The sequence below is a fragment of the Ambystoma mexicanum genome, chromosome 13 (assembly GCF_040938575.1).
Source record: "Ambystoma mexicanum isolate Mex_15411 chromosome 13, UKY_AmexF1_1, whole genome shotgun sequence".
In the NCBI taxonomy this organism is placed as follows: Eukaryota; Metazoa; Chordata; class Amphibia; order Caudata; family Ambystomatidae; genus Ambystoma; species Ambystoma mexicanum.
The window spans coordinates 235,061,080-235,070,076 of NC_090938.1; positions in this window are offsets into that span (position 1 = coordinate 235,061,080).

Below are 8,997 nucleotides of genomic sequence, written 5' to 3' on the forward strand. Positions count from 1 at the left end.
CCCCCACCCGCTCATGCCCGTGTCTCTTGTTGCCCCCACCCTCTGCTCATGCCCCATGGCCTGTTCTCCTGTTCCCCCACCCCCCGCTCATGCCCAGTGTCTCCCTCTGTTCCCCCCCACCCCCCGCTCATGCCCCGTGGCTCTCTCCTGTTGGCCCCACCCCCCCGCTCATGCCCCGTGGCTCTCTCCTCTCCCCCCACCCCGTGTGTGCCCTGTACCCCCCCGCTCATGCCCCATGTCTCCCTCGTGTGCCTCCCCACCCATACCCCGTGTCTCCCTCATGTTCCTCCCCACCCGCTGCTCATGCCCCATGTCTCTCTCGTGTTCCCCCCACCCCCTGCTCATGCCCCGTTTGTACCCTGTTCCCTCTCATGCCCATGTGTCTCCCCTGTTCCTCCAGCCCCAGCCCTCCGCTCACGCCATCGGCACACGGTGGCCAGCGGAGGAGCGAGAATCTGCCGCCTGCACACGAACGCTGTGTGTCTCTCTCCCTCCCACCCCCCGCTCATGCCCCGTGTGTCTCTCCCTCCCCCCACCCCCCTGCTCATGCCCCGTGTCTCCCTCCCCCCACCCCCGCTCATGGCCCCGTGTCTCTCCCTCCCCCCACCCCCATGTCTCTCCCTTCCCCCCCACCCCCGGCGTCTCCCCCCCGCTCATGCCCTGTGTCTCTCTCCCCTTCCCCCACCCCCGCTCATGCCCCGTGTGTCTCTCCCCCACTCATGCCCCATGTGTCTCTCTCCCTCCTGCCCACCCCTCGCTCATGTCTCTCCCCCCCCAATCCCCGCTCATGCCCCGGGTCTCTCCCTCCCAGCCCTGCTCATGCCCCGTGTCTCTCCCTTCCCTCCACCACCGCTCATGCCCCGTGTCTCTCTCTCCCCTTCCCCCACCCCCCGCTCATGCCCCGGTCTGTCCTGTTCTCCCACCCATGCCCCATGTCCTGTTCCCCCACCCCCGCTCATGCCCCTTGTCTATCTCTGTTGCCCCCCCACCCGCTCATGCCCGTGTCTCTTGTTGCCCCCACCCTCTGCTCATGCCCCATGCCTGTCTCCTGTTCCCCCCACCCCCCGCTCATGCCCAGTGTCTCCCTCGTGTTCCCCCCCACCCCCGCTCATGCCCCGTGGCTCTCTCCTGTTGGCCCCACCCCCCGCTCATGCCCCGTGGCTCTCTCCTTCCCCCCCACCCCGTGTGTGCCCTGTACCCCCCCGCTCATGCCCCATGTCTCCCTCGTGTTCCCCCCCACCCCCCGCTCATGCCCCGTGGCTCTCTCCTGTTGGCCCCACCCCCCGCTCATGCCCCGTGGCTCTCTCCTTCCCCCCACCCCGTGTGTGCCCTGTACCCCCCCGCTCATGCCCCATGTCTCCCTCGTGTTCCTCCCACCCATACCCCGTGTCTCCCCTCAAGTTCCTCCCACCCGCTGCTCATGCCCCATGTCTCTCTCGTGTTCCCCCCACCCCCTGCTCATGCCCCGTTTGTAACCCTGTTCCCTCTCATGCCCATGTGTCTCCCCTGTTCCTCCAGCCCCAGCCCTCCGCTCACGCCATCGGCACACGGTGGCCAGCGGAGGAGCGAGATCTGCCGCCCTGCACACGAACGCTGTGTGTCTCTCTCCCTCCCCACCCCCCGCTCATGCCCCGTGTGTCTCTCCCTCCCCCACCCCCTGCTCATGCCCCGTGTCTCCCTCCCCCCACCCCCGCTCATGCCCCGTGTCTCTCCCTCCCCCCACCCCCATGTCTCTCCCCTTCCCCCCCACCCCCGCTCATGCCGTGTCTCTCTCCCCCTTCCCCACCCCCGCTCATGCCCCGTGTGTCTCTCCCCCACTCATGCCCCATGTGTCTCTCTCCCTCCTGCCCACCCCTCGCTCATGTCTCTCCCCCCCCAATCCCCGCTCATGCCCCGGGTCTCTCCCTCCCAGCCCTGCTCATGCCCGTGTCTCTCCTTCCCTCCACCACCGCTCATGCCCCGTGTCTCTCTCCCCTTCCCCCACCCCCCGCTCATGCCCCGTGTCTGTCCTGTTCTCCCCACCCCATGCCCATGTCCTGTTCCCCACCCCCGCTCATGCCCCTTGTCTATCTCCTGTTGCCCCCCCACCCGCTCATGCCCGTGTCTCTTGTTGCCCCCACCCTCTGCTCATGCCCCATGCCTGTCTCCTGTTCCCCCCAACCCCCCGCTCATGCCCAGTGTCTCCCTCGTGTTCCCCCCCACCCCCCGCTCATGCCCCGTGGCTCTCTCCTGTTGGCCCCACCCCCCGCTCATGCCCCGTGGCTCTCTCCTTCCCCCCACCCCGTGTGTGTGCCCTGTACCCCCCCGCTCATGCCCCATGTCTCCCTCGTGTTCCTCCCCCACCCATACCCCGTGTCTCCCTCATGTTCCTCCCCACCCGCTGCTCATGCCCCATGTCTCTCTCGTGTTCCCCCACCCCCCTGCTCATGCCCCGTTTGTACCCTGTTCCCTCTCATGCCCATGTGTCTCCCCTGTTTCCCCCCCAGCCCTCGCTCATGCCCTGTTGTGTTCTTTATACACCCCGCCTTCCCTTTCATGGTGGCCATCTTGGTAAAAGATTTTCCTTCCTACACCGGGACGCCACAGGACATAAGATGTTAGTGGTCTTCATCTATTGAAAAGGATGTTATGGTGACGTTGCACTACTAAAAACCTATTATGGAACCATAACATCCCTTTAACAAAGTTTTTTCCACTGAGATAGAGATATATATGCACACAGACAACATGCATTAATCACCGTAATAGCATTTCTGATGATTGTATCTGCTTAGATTCACATGCTGTGCATATAGTCAGACATCTAGTGGTAATCCCACAGTATTGCATCTTGTCTTCCAAGGATCGAAAGGAGACGCGAACATGGGCGTGCTTGTAACACTAGGCCTAACGTGACATGTAGAGTACCCAAGATCCTTCACACAGAAAGGTCACTCTAATTGTATTTTTCTGCTGTGTGGGAGCCTTACAACTAACATGAGTACAGATAGAGAGAAAGTAGTACGATGTCTATGTTCCTTCTACCCCAAGCAAGGGAGGAAGGGTGGGCTATGTGAATGTAAGCAGATACAAACACCAGAAATGATATTATGGTGAGTAATGGAGGTCTTCTGCTGCTTGTGAATCTGCCAAGAGTCACATGCTGTGCATAGCCTAACAAGCAGTACCCAGAGTTGGAGGTGGGGTGTGAGAAGGAACAGTAGTAAAAAGATCTCTTAGTACCACTTGTCCCACCTGAGAATCAGACCTGGAGTGAGCATCTAAGCAGTAGGGTTTTGTAAAGGTGTGTATAGAACTCAAGGTTGCCGCTTTGCAAATGAATTCAAGAGGAACATTTACAATGAAGGCTATTGAAGCCCCAGTGCCCCAAGTAGTGTGCTCTCAACTTGAAGGGCAGATCTCTTGGCAAGAGCATGATGCAGTTTACAATCCACTTAGAGATGCTGACTTAGAGACAGTGTCTCCTTCTCTACCAGCTGCAACTGACACAAAAAACAGATTGTTTTTTTCCAGATAATATATGACCGCTCAACGCACATGAAGTGCGTGTAGGCTCTTTTCTGCCATGTTAGTGGGATTCTGGAAGAAGGTTGATAGTTCCATTGATTGGATCACATGGAACTTTGAGATTAATTTAGGCACACACCTAGGGTGAGTGCACAAAACCACCTCATCTTTGTGAACTGTAACAAATGGGTCTAGAACTGAAAGGGCCTGTAATTCACTGACTCTTCTGATTGAAGTGGCTGCCACAAGGAAGGCAATCTTTTGTGAGAGCCTTGAGGCTAGCCTTATGCATTGGTTCAATGGGGGGCCCCCTTAGCTTTGTTAATCCACAGCAAGGTCCCACCCAGGGGCCGGGTTTGAAATAGGGGGATGAAGTCTTTTAACCCCTTCCATAAAAGCTTTGTTGACTGGGATTTTCCACCACGACTCCTTTTTCTGGGACTAAGTGTATGTTAAGGGTATTTGTATCATGCACCGTCATAGTCCCCAGGCGCTCTGGCAGATCTGCAAACAAGAAGGCAGGATGCGTTAGTAGGGTGAAGAGGGAGTAGGATAGTGAGAGGAATGGTGTTCTGTTGGCAGCTTCGTCTCCCTGACCACGTTATCCATAGACTGTTCCCCTTGGAGCGGTTCTGGGGGTTACCTGGAAGCATAATCTTGGCATTGTGCGAGCAAATCGATCTCTGAGCAGCAACATTCGCCGAAGACGTCTTCGTGTAGCTGCCATTCGTACACTGTGGTTAGGGGGGAAGGGGGGGGGGGGGGGGGAGTAGATTGAGTTACTCTGGAACTTGTTAAGATAGGAGGAATATCCCGTGTTAAAGCCCACTTCCAAATGTTCTGGGACAGTTTGGATAGCCCTGGAGTACGAGTGGCCCCCTGTTTGTTCAAGTAATACATGGCCACGGTGCTGTCCACGAGGACCAGTACCATCTTCCCCTGAAGTTGTGTTTGAAAAGCTTTTAGGGCTTTGAACACCACCAACAATTCCAACAGGTTTATGTGATTGGACGCTACTGTTGGGGACCAACCGCTGTGCGATGAAGGTGAATCGCCCCCACCCCCCTGACAGAGATGCATGTAGTTAAGCTTCTACTGTGGGGTGGTGGTCTTCCCTCAACCACCACTGCAGAGAGAACAAAGGGCTGCCGAGACAACCACTAGATCGTGTCTGATTGTCCACTGGCTGTTGAGCCACTCTTGCATGGGGCGCATGCACAAACCTGTGTGTGTGGGACGCATCAGCCCTAACAGACGCATGGCCTTGCGTAGTCACCTCGCGACCAGCTTCATAATGAAGGATCTCGAACAGCACATTTTGAACCATCTCGTTGGAGGGGAAGACAAGACCGGCTTCCGTCTGAATTAGAGCTCCCCAGAAATTGTTTGACTTGGCTGGGGTCTAGGCTAGATTTCTTCTCTTTTATTGAGAATCCCAGACTGAAGAGTAAATCTACTGTCTTTTGGTGATTATTAGCCAGTCATCGAAGTAAGGATAGACTGGAATGCCTGCGCAGGTGAGCTGCTACTATCGCCAGTACCTTTGTAAATACCTTTGGGGCTGAGGCAATGCCAAATGACCTTGAACTGATAGGGTCTGTCCTCTATCACGAACCTTGGGTATTTTAGGCACTGGCAGCATTGAAGTATGCATCTTTCATGTCCAATGGTTCCTTGTAATTCCCCCTCTTTTAGCAGAGGGATTACCTCTGTCAGTGTAGTAATACAAAGGTCTCATGGTGAAATCCTGTTTGGGTACAAGGAAGTACACTAATACCCTAGTTTACCTGTAGAACAGGCACAGCTTCTAGTGTGCCCTTTTCTTGCCGGATCTCAACCTCTTGTAGTAGGATCTTCAGGTGTTCTGGCATTTCGCCTGGACATAGGAGGCCAGTATCGAGGTGGTCAGCTGAACTCGATAAAGTAACCGTGGGTGAAGGTGTTGAGCACCCACTGGTCTGTGGTAATACCCCTCCCATGCAAGAATGAGGTTATCCATCCTAAGAATGGGGAGGCATGAGAGGGGACCCAGATTGGTCATTTCAGATTTTAAGCCAGGGAGCCTCTAGTAGTGGTGCTTCTACCCCTTTCTTTGCCACGGCACTGTCCTCTAGGTTGATATTGGTTAGAGGCAGCTGCCCCCTGTCCTGGGGACCATGTATGTCCCCCATCTGTACTGATTAGGGGGATGGAGAGGTGGGGGGGGGGGGGGGGGGGGGGGGGGGAGTCGCATGGCAAAGATTATCCGCGAAAGGAGTGGCAGGAATTACCACCCCCCCCACACTGCTAAGTTCTCCTAGTTATCTGATTTAGTGACTTTAGTGTCATGTTCTTTTTTGCAGTCTTTAGAGCATCACCTACTGCCTTTCCAAACAGGCTAGAGACTTCCACAGGTTTGTTAATGAGGGACACCTATGTTTCCAGGTGAACCCCAAATTCTTAAACCATGCGTGCCTTTTCAACAAGGTACCTTGGGACAGTGTTCTTCCAGCTGTCTCTGCAGCATCCAGGGTGTTGAAGAATGTTCTGATTCACCTGCCTCCCCTCCGACAACCACCAGCAGGCGTGATCGTGTTGGCTCTGGGACTTCCTACAGGCCTTAGAGTAGATTCCACTGGGAGTAACAGTAACTAGCCAACAATGTGGTATTGTTGGCTATCCTGGTGGAATAGGCTGCTGCTGTTGTGATGCACTTATCTAGTGGGATACAATTTCTTGCAGTCCTTGTCCGGCAGTGCCTCTGCCATGGATTTAAAAAAAAAAGTGTACCCCTGCTCTTTTCCAGTTGTTACCACTAGGACAATCTGCAGTGGCATGTCCCCGGATGTAGAGTGGGTCTGTAGGCGAGGGTCAGTCAAAGGTTTTTCGACCCATGGGATAACTGCCCTTGTTTGCAATGGAGTGAGCAAAGAAGGGGCAACGCCTTTTGATGGAATTTAGAAGAGGCATCGCCTGGCTTGCAGCAAGTTTCTCTTTCAAAATGTCCTCCACAAAGTCTGTCTTGCACTCCCTCTTGCTTGGCAATCTGGAAGTGTTCCGCTGAATGCCATCTATGGGAGATGCCCATCTTATGTGGGAGGGGCAATGTGGGAGGATCCATGCACAATGTGTCTGGGTCGGTGACAGCCATGGTGCTTCACCCATTGGTTGATCTTCACACCAATCTGGGGAGTGGTGTATAGGGTCTTCAAAGAGATCCTGATCAGAAGGGTCCTGAGGAACCTCCTCAGGTTTTGTTAGATCAAACACCTCCTCCTAAGGCGAGTGACTGGTGGTTCCTTGCAATTTTAGATATAGTTGGATAGAGTTCTTTCTCTCTATGCCTTTTAGGAGTGATAAACTTCTCTGAAAAGTCCACACCTTTTGAGTTTATTCATATACCCCTCAAACCGGTCACTGGTCCATAGGAAGACCCAGAGGGGTTGGGGGCCCTATGGCCTTAGGTCGTAGAGTTTTATCTGACAGTCTTAGACAGGGGCTGGGAACCTTCAGTATATTCTTACGGACCTTCAATGTTTGGCCACACGTCCTTCGACGTGTCTCAAGACTCATTTGCCCCAACGTTTGCAAGACTCTCACGGATCTCCAGCATGTCTAGAAGGGATTTCAACAGCCCTAGAGGCTTCATCACTGTCGTTGCCGAGACTTTATGCGCTCTTATGGACTTTTAGTGTGGACCCCCTTGTTGCTTGAATGCCCGGATGCATGCCGCCTAGATGGTTGCGGGGAGGGCTGTCGACCCTGTGATTAGCGGGTTCCGTCGAAGATATCCATTGGTGTATTTGGCCGTCCCGCTGAGGAGGAGGGGGGGGCAGGGAGGGGGGGGGGGGGGTTTCAGGGGGCAGGGTGGGGTTGTGTGCTTTCCTTTGTGTTTAGTGTGCGCGTTCCCATCGACTGGGTGTTCACTCCCCATAGCAGATGCAGGGGTCGGCCTGCCAGGGCCAGATGACTCGGAGCGCAGCTGCTCCGAAGATAGGTCAATGGGCTCCACATCGGAGCCATGGCTGTCGATATTTCCTCATCACTCTCGGCGACGGGAGAGCTACTCCTGGCCTGCATCATGATATAGGCCACCCACTGTTTAACTCAAGGTTCTTTTATCATCTTTTGACATAAGAGCTTGCAAGACGGACAGGGCTCCTCATGGTGGTACTTATTACACCTCCGGTGTGTGTCTTTCCAGGGGTCCTTGCCTTTACAAGAAGGGCAACATTTTAAGGTGTGTCCTGTCCATAGCTCAGGTTTATTGCGACAGCAAGGCCAGAAAGGAAGAGGGGAGAAGGAAATTATTCTTGTAAAGAAACAGAGCACCGGACCCCACTCTCGCTTACTGTGTAGGCCCGGACTGAAGGCTGAGGCCACACGGTCGACCAGAGCACCAGCCGCCGAAGTCTGGATAGGCCTTCCACAATGGCTGTGAAATAGTCATCAATGAAGGGGGTGAAAAATAAAAAGACCAGCGGTCATGGCCAGAGATATTAGATCAGCAATATTTTGAGCTTCGCATAAGATTACCAGCTAGCTGGGGAGGGGGGGAGGGAAAAAAAAAACAATCTGAGGGACGAATGCATTAAAGATCTTAGATACACTACACATCAGATTGTCTCCCCCAGACAATCCGTTACCTTACAAACATGCATTTGTGAGAAACTGAGTATTTAAGAATGTTAGACAAATTAGGACACATTTGAGCATAATGTGCAAAACATTAATGTGCGTCTCTCATATAGAAGTAAAACTTGCAGTGCACTGGGTACTTGCGCCTGGTTACGGTAGCTCCTATTTACTGGTTGAGGCCCGACAGCGAAAAGCTGGATAATTCCAACTTCACCACTGTCCAGTTTTTAATCAAACCATATACGCAATGCCAGATTTTAACTTCGTTTTCAGAAATCAATTGTTCCTAATGAAAAGCAATTTTACTTGGAAATACAACTATACAGTTTAATGTGAAATGCTTACAAGGGTTTCAATATTAAGCATTTGGTAGCCAAGGAAAGAAGGGCCACATTTATGAAATATCAATCTTGTCTCAGAATACTAAATGCAATGGCAACTTTTGAAATATGAATTATGTTCAGTGTGAGGCAAACACAGTTTTCCTCTTTCAACTTCAGTGATCAGTGGATTAAAACCGACATTTTATAGGAACAAGGAATTTAAATCTGGAGGCAAGTCCTCTTGAAAAAATTAGGATTTATTGGGTATCAACACAATCGAACTTGACTAGCTAGGACGAGGCAGTATAAAGAGTTGGGGTGTACCGAAGTGATAATACTATTTTGCCCGAATAGTAAACAGTTGGCCCAAGTATTCAGCCAAAGCCAAATATAGAGCAGACAAGATCATTTCAGCAACACATCTCCAGCAGTATATTATATACTGCTGGAAGTATTTTGCCACCAGCAGCATATTGAAGTTTGGTGCTCACCCCCCGCCCATATGAATGCATGAGCATTTTCTGATCACTTTAATAATTAAACCAATCCA